Genomic DNA, 8,373 nt, shown 5'->3' with positions numbered 1-8,373 from the left:
GGCCATCGCCGGACCGTTCATTTTTTAAATTGTTTTTCATTTTTTTTGTAGTGAACTACTACTATGATGCTGCTACGGTATGCTTTCCTTATTTCTCTCTTTCTCCCTACTCTTCTACTTTTCCCTTCCTTTCTTCTCTCAACGTCACCAGAGATTTCAGCCAATCGGAATGGAGGATTGTCTTGGAGTGAGATACAAAGAAGAAATCTGTCTCAGACATGCGGAAACGATAGAAGCGTCAACACGCGGTGGACCAGTTTCCCTGGGTAAAGACTTTTATTAAAGAAATGTACTATCCTCTTTTTACCCCTAAATCTTGGAAACTTTTATAAAACATCATCAATCCTAAAGTCTCATCGCACTCAATTATAACCGATGTTTTCTTTTCCACCACCATTCTTTTTCAGCACTCTTGTTCTCTCTCTAATGTCGGAGATGCCCCAAAAAGGGGACCGACCGAAATGGTGACCCTTTTTCAAACGTTGTTAAAATTTATGGTAACCGCCATATTTTCATGACTTTTTCTTGATAGTTTTAACATTGTTTGTCTTTATAATACCACCACCCAACCACACACGTATCTAAAAACCCGGCCAACTAGTAATATAGTGAATAACATGTGCATCTCAATGATATATTTTATATATAACAAAATAAACATTATACATGCATAACACAATATATATTATATAGAACGTAATGTCGGAAATTTATCTTGTTTCCAGATAAATTCGACGTGAAAGTAACTAGCCTGAAAAAAAAATAAAAGCATGAAATAAAAGGAAGGGGGTAAAGAATAAAATATAAAACGAAGAAGAGATTTTATTTACAATAAAATTAGTTGCACACACACACACACACCTGCTTCTTGAAAGAACTTGCAGCAGAGACATGTATGCACATATGTAGCCAATGTTTGTATAAAGAAATATCCTTTATATATATATATATATATATATTATTATTATTATTATTATTATTATTATTATTTCCTCACTAGCCATCATCAGATATTGCTATTTGAGAACAACTTGTGGTGTTCTTTGGAGTCTTAGTGACATGTCTCTCTAGATTTCCAGTTCTCTCAACCTCTTTCCATAACATTTGCAAAAGAATTTGCGTTATCGCAACAGCCGTTTACCATTGATTTCTCGTTGCCAGCGACCATTGGTCTTTACTGGGATTTTGGTGGCAATAAGCCTCCCCAAGATCCCAGTCCTCTTTGCACTCAGCCATCCTCATCATTTATTTGGTGTGGTGCCAGTTTATTATGACACACACACAAAAAGGGTGGGGCTATATTTGCGGGAATTTATCTTGCTTCCAGATAAATTCGATGCGAAAGTAACTAGCCTGGAAAAATAAAAGCATTAAATAAAAAGTGAGGAGTAAAGAATAAAATATAAAGGTCTTGTTTCAAAACAAAGAAGAGATTTCATTTACAATAAAATTAGTTGCAAATTTTTCCCTTTGCGGGCATTAAATTCAAAGACAACGCCAAGGTAACATATAATGAAAAAAATAACACACTGGTTCTTATAATAAAGAGGTCGTATCTATGAACGAACACAATATTATGATTCAAAATAGTAGTTCCTAATCACACTCATGTGTAATAAATTTTAGGAGCGTACTCACAAATTGAAAGCCAGTCACGCATGTGCCTTTTTCTTTTTTTCTCATTTAAAGTCCTTTTAGAAATTTCTCTCCTTCCATTTACGTGCAAACCGTAGCCACACAAAATAAAGTTTTAAAAAAAAATTACACTCCTTCCAAATACGTGCAGACCATAGCCACATAGATAGTTTTCAGAAGCATGCCTCGTCGCATGTCCGGGGTATTTTTGCCGGGTTCTATTCTTTGAAAGAGGCTCGTCAAAATTCCATTTTCAGTGCCGGGCAATGAAATGAAGTCCAATATCCTCGTCGCCGGAATTTCAAAAGAGACCGAAATTCACGCTGGGCTCGTGACGTCATCAAGGAGCTAGCATTCCCCTTTTCTTCAAATTAAAGGGAGTTTCGTACAAACCCAAAATATACGAAACTAAGAATCATAAACGATACGAAATACAAAAATTCAAATACAAGAACCAGATAAAAATAATAAATGTAAACAGGGGGGGAGTGCACTATTATTGGTACAAAAAAAAATTCCAACAATAATAAACATGATATATATTATATATTTTATATATACTAGCATTTCAGCCCGGCGTTGCTTGGGTTTTTCAAGGTAAAAAAGTGGTAGTCGGAAGGCAGGCTTGAACCCGTACTGCGAAGGAGGAAAAGAATGGGGAAAACACGTGACGGCTTTGCTGTTACGACCACTGCCAAACCAGAAGTGACGTAGGTTTTAATTAAGGCAAGACAATCGAAGGATGACTTTCGAAAATATCAGCGAAAAAAGCAACCCCTCCCTGTAGAAAAGTGCCCAGTTGAAGGTGAAGATATTAATGATTTTAGCCAATTTTTCAATATTTATCGTCTAAAAGACCAAACTTCAAAGCGATACTGATCTTGTAAAAATCCATCGCCTCTGTCGAAAGTTTTAGGCAGACATGCAAACATACATACATACATTTACATATTGGTAACTCAAATTTTCTCTCTGAATATCCTTTATATAAAATTATATAAAATTTCAAATATTTAGATCAGAAATTATCTAATTAATTTGGTAGAGACCGCAGAGGTCAATTTTTTTTTAAACTTTGACCCCTATTATGACCCCTGAACATTTATTGTGTTGGGCTCAAATCGAGTTATTAAGTTAGATCCATGTCCAAGGAACCTATATCTAAAATTTCAATTGTTTATACCCAAAGTTGGCGAAGGAGTTTGGTAAAGTTCTCAAAGGTTAGATCGTTGAACTTTGACCTCTTAACAGACAAATATCTGGCCGAAAATGGATTATAAAGATTTTCCCAAATCTCAGTACCCTGTATATCAAATTTCGAGTCTGTAGACTTAAAATTGACAGAGTTATTGCGTAGGGAAATGTACACAGACACACAGACAGACACGTTCACTTTTATAGATGTACTAGCATGGGTGCCCGGCGTTGCCCAGGTGTTTGGAGGTGTGTTCTGAGCAAAAAAAAAGAAAAAAAAAAAGGTCAATTTTTGTAGCTTTGACCCCTATTATGACCCCTTAAAATTTATTGTTTTGGCCTCAAATCGAGTTATTAAGTTAGATCCATTTCCAAGGAACCTATATCTAAAATCTCAAGTGTTTAAACCCAAAATTGTCGTAGGAGTTTGGTAGAATTCTCAAAGGTCAAATCATTGAACTTTGACCCCCTTAACAGCCAAATTTCTGGCCGAAAACCGATCACAAAGATTTTCCCAAATCTCAGTACCCTGTATATCAAATCTCGAGTCTGTAGACCTAAAATTGACAAATTTATTGCGTAGGGAAATGTACACAGACACACAGACAGACAGACACACAGATACATAGACACGTTCACTTTTATAGATATATAGATATAGATATATAACATAATATTTAATATATATAACATATATTTCATATATAACATAATATATATTATATATAGAACCTTATATATATATTACATATAAAATAATATATATTATATATAACATAATATATATTATATATGTATATATAACATAACATATATCACATTTAACATTATGTATATTATATATAACTTAATACATATTATGTATAACGTTTTGTTTTTGGCACAGATATGAGAAGAATCTCTGCTCACTGAATTTACGTTTAGTTTTCGGCACGCATAGGGCGTGAGAGAAGTTGTTGACATTTGTTTCAGCTTGGCGAGTATCTGCTGTGAATGTCCTACGTGGATCTTGGATCTACCATAAAAGTATCGATAGAGCAGACAGACTTGCAAGGTCTCTTCTACAAGAGAGCGGGAGTAGGGAAGCGAAATGGTCATTGCCTATTAAAGTTTGAAGACAAGGTAGAAAAAGGTGCTTTTAGGAGCTCTGCTCCAGATGGGGCAACAGTACTCCATTTCAGGTCATATTTTACTTTTGCAGTGAGATACGTTCTGGAGCGGTAGAATGATCCCAATATCCTTCCAGCGACCTTGGCAACAGATTTGATATAGCTCTTACATTTCAGGTCTGGAGTAAAAATTAATTTTAGAAATTTGTCAAAGCTGTTTGCTTCATCAAGATGAGAGCCATTCATTTCAACCGGGGCAAATCAGGTGAATGAACGTTGGTGGTGAAAAGACAGAGTTAGGTTTTGGATGCATTAAAGCTAATTTTTTATCTCATTGTCTTACACACTCAACGTTGAAGGAGAGAGATTCTGCAAGATCGTGGCTATTACTTGCCTTTGAACTGTTTCCATGTATTGTTTGCATAGATGTCAACGAAAGAATGAAGAATGTGATTTGGGTGGTCAGTGATGAAGATCAGAACAAAAGTTAAACCCAGGATGGATCCCTGATGCATGCTCGTATTAATACTGTGAGCTTCAGTTTTCTACCCATGAATCACTACTAGGATAGACCTTTCAACGAGAAAGAATCTGATGGTTGAGAGGACATTTCCAGCTATTCCATAATTGGAAATCTTATGAAATAGACCTTTATGCCAAACCCTATCAAATGCCTTAGACATGTCAAGAGCTATTGCTCTGGAAACGAACCCATTCATTCATCCTGTGTGAAATTGCTGTCATTGGCAGTTGCTCTCTCGGAACAGAAGCCATATTGCATGTTGCTGAGTAGGGTGTTTTTTGTTGAGGTGGTTGACATCTTCACTATTTATTACGGACTCTAGCAATTTACTCATAATGCACAGTAGGCTGATTGGTCTATACTGAAATACAGGAGACCGATCCTCCAATGTTTTTAAATAGCGGATAGACTGTCAAAATTTTCCAAGGTATTGGAAGCATCTTTTCTTAAGGCAGTGATTGAATAACTTTGTTAGTATTGGAGCTAGTTTTGGTTTTAGCTTTTTGAACATGACGATTGTGATATTGTCAGGGTCAATTGCTTTGCTGGGATCAAGGTTCTTGATAAGATTGGAGACATCTTGGGCAGATATATGGATGTCACTCAGAGTATTGCCGTGTCATATAATGAGGTTCTGTATAACATGGAGGCTTGTATATATGACGTGCTAATTGATGTATATTTGATCGTCTAGATATGAATGTAACTATTGAATGTCTAGTAATTGTTTAAACAGGACATATAACAATTATAACATTAAGGGACAAATAATAGTTTCTGGAGTTTTACATTGGCCAATGGGAAAACATACCTGATCCATATTTGATTTGATGGATCCTTGGAAAAACTGCAAATGAAGATTCCTATGGTGGTATTTACAGCAGCTTTATTCTAGATGTTTCCCCCCATTAGAAAACTCTCGACATTTTCCCCTACTCGGAGCCATTACTGTCCATGACTGTCTTTCTTCCTCTGACTGTTAGATAATGGCATGGTTAAAAGTGTTAATTACCTATTATTTATCTATCTATGGCGCTCACTATCTGTCTATCTTTGTATTTGTTTATCAATATATCTATCTTTGTAGTTGTTTATCTATCTATCGATCGACCTGTCTGTCTATTTAATTGGAAAAAAAACAAGAGATGAGATGTTTTGATAAAAGTTGTCAAAACATGTTGAGGTGTAGATTGGACAAGTTGTCCCAGAGGAGAGTTAATCAGCATTGGAAATGTGTGTCTTTCTGTCACGTGTTCTGGTTAGCTGAGAAAGTAGATGAGTTGGAATTTGGACGTTGAGCAGGGCGGAAAGGTTAACGGTTGTCTCCTACCCCCCTTGAGAGGAAGCTGACGTGTCTCAAATTGGAAACTAAGAGAAACCCACAAGCAAAAATATTCACTTCCCATTCTTCTGTGATCGACATCTGGGAAGTAAAAAAAAAAAAAAACTACATAAAAACAACAATTGTTTCGGAGTTGAAATGCATTCATCAACAGGTTCCAGCTTCCATCCAAGAACAGATGAAATTCCCAGGTGGACCAAAAGACTAAAGACGCAGTTGAAAAGTTAATGAGGTATGTCGAAATACATGTATGTGTTTATGTAAATGTCTGACAAACACGTATGCAACGATTATGGAACGTAAATAAAATGTAAGAGTAACAATTGGTTCAGATACTAAAGAACCCCACTATAGGCATTTAGTAACACGACATATAAATGAACCTCCTCCCATGATGTTACATGACTACCGACTGCGTCTGATAACTCTGACTCAACTCTTGACTAACCGATATGTATATTTTTAAGCTACTTTTTTACATCATTTTGTTTATGTTCTAACATATAAAATTAACATTTTTGTTTGTGCTAGTTATAAAAACTATATATATAGTTATAAAAACTATATATATATATATATATATATATATATATATATATATATATAGTTATGAAAACTATATATATATATATATATAGTTATGAAAACTATATATATATATAGTTATAAAAACTATATATATATAGTTATGAAAACTATATATATATATAGTTATAAAAACTATATATATATAGTTATAAAAACTATATGTACAGTTATGAAAACTATATATATAGTTATGAAAACTATATATATAGTTATGAAAACTAGCATTCCTTGCTAAAACATTTTAAGATAAATAATTTTATCTGTAAATATTTATTTTGCTATAATAACAAACTTGGCCTTCGGGACAAGATCAAAGTGTAGTATCTGTTCTCTGATACATACACAGCGATAGGCAGTCGTGTTCTGGCGACACATTCTCGTGCCCGGAGAGCTTGTTGGGTAGCGTTCTGTCCGCACCCCCACTTTGTCTGTCTTTCTCTGCTCTCCCCCCTCCCCCACGGGGGGGGGATCCGAGCTGATAATTTACGACCTTCCCGCGAGGGAGGGTCGGAAACACTTTCTCTCTTCCCTCCACTAACCTCCCACTCCCTCTCTCAGTTCTATCTCCCCTCTTGCCGCCTTTGGCGCCACTTCTTTTTGGCGCCAAAGTCGGCTCCCAATTTGGACGCCGACTCCACGTCACTCATTTTGGTGAATTATACAGAAGAGAGAGAGCTTTTTTCAAAAATGGACACCCCCAGCCCGGGGACCACCAATACAGATACCCCCAGCCAGGAGGCTACCACAAGAAAAACTGCTCCCCAAGAGGACGGCTCCCCAACAGGGGAAGCAAAAAGCAACGGGGCATACCGCCCGGACACGAAACCGAAGGACGCCCCCCCAGAAGGGAGAAAACTCACCAGCAGCTCCCCAAGAGGGCGACTCCCCACAAAGGGGAGAAAAAACAATGTTGGACAGGGCATCCCGCTCTGACAACAAAAATCAAGAGGCAGTAGCCCCAAAGGACGATAAGAGAGACAGTGCTCCCCAGGAGGGCTACTGCCCCAAAAGGGGAGCAAATCAAGAAAACGAGGGGGCATACAGCCTAAACCTCCCCAAAACAAAAGGGGCAAAAGCTCCCAAGGACAATGCTCCCCAGGAGGCCGACTCCCCAAAAAGGGAAGTATTTCCTGGAAGAAGTATAGAGCAGGGAGAGTCGGTCCCAAAGGAAAGCGGAAAGGGAAATGCCCCTCAAAATAGCAACCCTTCCGCCAAGGAACAGCAAAAACAGTCCAACCTCACCAAAGATCCAACACCAACAAGAGGGTTGGCATGGGGGAAGACTGTAGAGAAGCAACTGTCCCCTCAAGAGTATAAAGACTTGTACTTGACCAAGTACAGACAATACATAGAGGGGGCAGAAATTAAACCAGTGCCAGGCGCTTGGGAGGCAATCGAAGACAGAGTGCTCTCCCTCATCATCTCGGATATGCCGGAAAACCGCCTCCTAGGGATGAAAAAGGAAGACATGGCAGGGCTCCTACATAAGCTAAATATCCCGGTATTATACCTGTACCAGAGGAGCTACGCCATGTGGGACATCCTCCTACCCACCAAGGAAGATGCAGAGAGACTCTCCCTCCAAGAAATAAAGCATGGGAGAGTCAAACTAACACCTGAATACCAGGGCAAGAGAAGGACTCGGGTGCAGGTATTTAATGTGCCAACCCAAATACCTGCGGAAGTATTAGGATGCCTCTTCAGCCAGTACGGTGAGGTAGAACAGGTGACCCCAATACGGTCAAAAACTGGGACTCACCTGGGCTGCTACACAATAGCAATGAGGCTGAAGAGGAAAGGTTTTCAGGCAATACCACCGCTGCTGACATACAAAGACGCCAGCATAACGGTAGTGGTGGAGGGCCGTCGTCCACACTGTTGGTTCTGCCAAAAGCAGGGCCACATGGCTAGGAGTTGCCCCCAAAGGGTAACCCCTAATCCAATAACCCAAAAGGCGGTCACATCCACTGAGACAACGCCCG

Source organism: Euprymna scolopes, chromosome 7, assembly GCF_053919585.1.
Source record: "Euprymna scolopes isolate OS-2025 chromosome 7, ASM5391958v1, whole genome shotgun sequence".
Classification (NCBI taxonomy): domain Eukaryota; kingdom Metazoa; phylum Mollusca; class Cephalopoda; order Sepiida; family Sepiolidae; genus Euprymna; species Euprymna scolopes.
The sequence above is the reverse complement of the archived record's forward strand: the minus strand, read 5'-3'. Positions refer to the sequence as shown.